We start from the raw sequence: 420 nt of genomic DNA on the forward strand, positions 1-420 counted from the left end.
GTGGGGCTGGGGCTGGAAAGGCCGAGTCTGCCGTGGCGTGGACTGCTGGGGCTGTGGAGGCCGAGGCTGCCATCGGTGGGTCCTCCTGCTCCACTCTCCTCCAGGACCACCTGGATAGAGGGCTAACCAAGTACCAGTGTAGGGTGAGGAGGCAAACCTGGTGGGAACAGGAGGAGGTTCAGGAACAGGAGACAGACTAAAGGTGCTCCGCCGCATGGAGGGAAAAAGAGTCTGTGGAGGTGAGGGCTTGGGCACTACTTCACAGAAAGAAAATGGGAAAAACCTGTGGTAAGTGATCAGCCGGTAAAAGTCCTCGGCCTCTCCGGGGCTAAAAAAAAAAGTCTCTGAAAAAAGTGACCGGGGCTGTGACAAACTATGGCTGGGGGAAGAAAACGAGGGGATGGTAGGACCCTCGACAGC

This window comes from Monopterus albus, unplaced genomic scaffold, assembly GCF_001952655.1.
Source record: "Monopterus albus unplaced genomic scaffold, M_albus_1.0 scaffold365.1, whole genome shotgun sequence".
In the NCBI taxonomy this organism is placed as follows: Eukaryota; Metazoa; Chordata; class Actinopteri; order Synbranchiformes; family Synbranchidae; genus Monopterus; species Monopterus albus.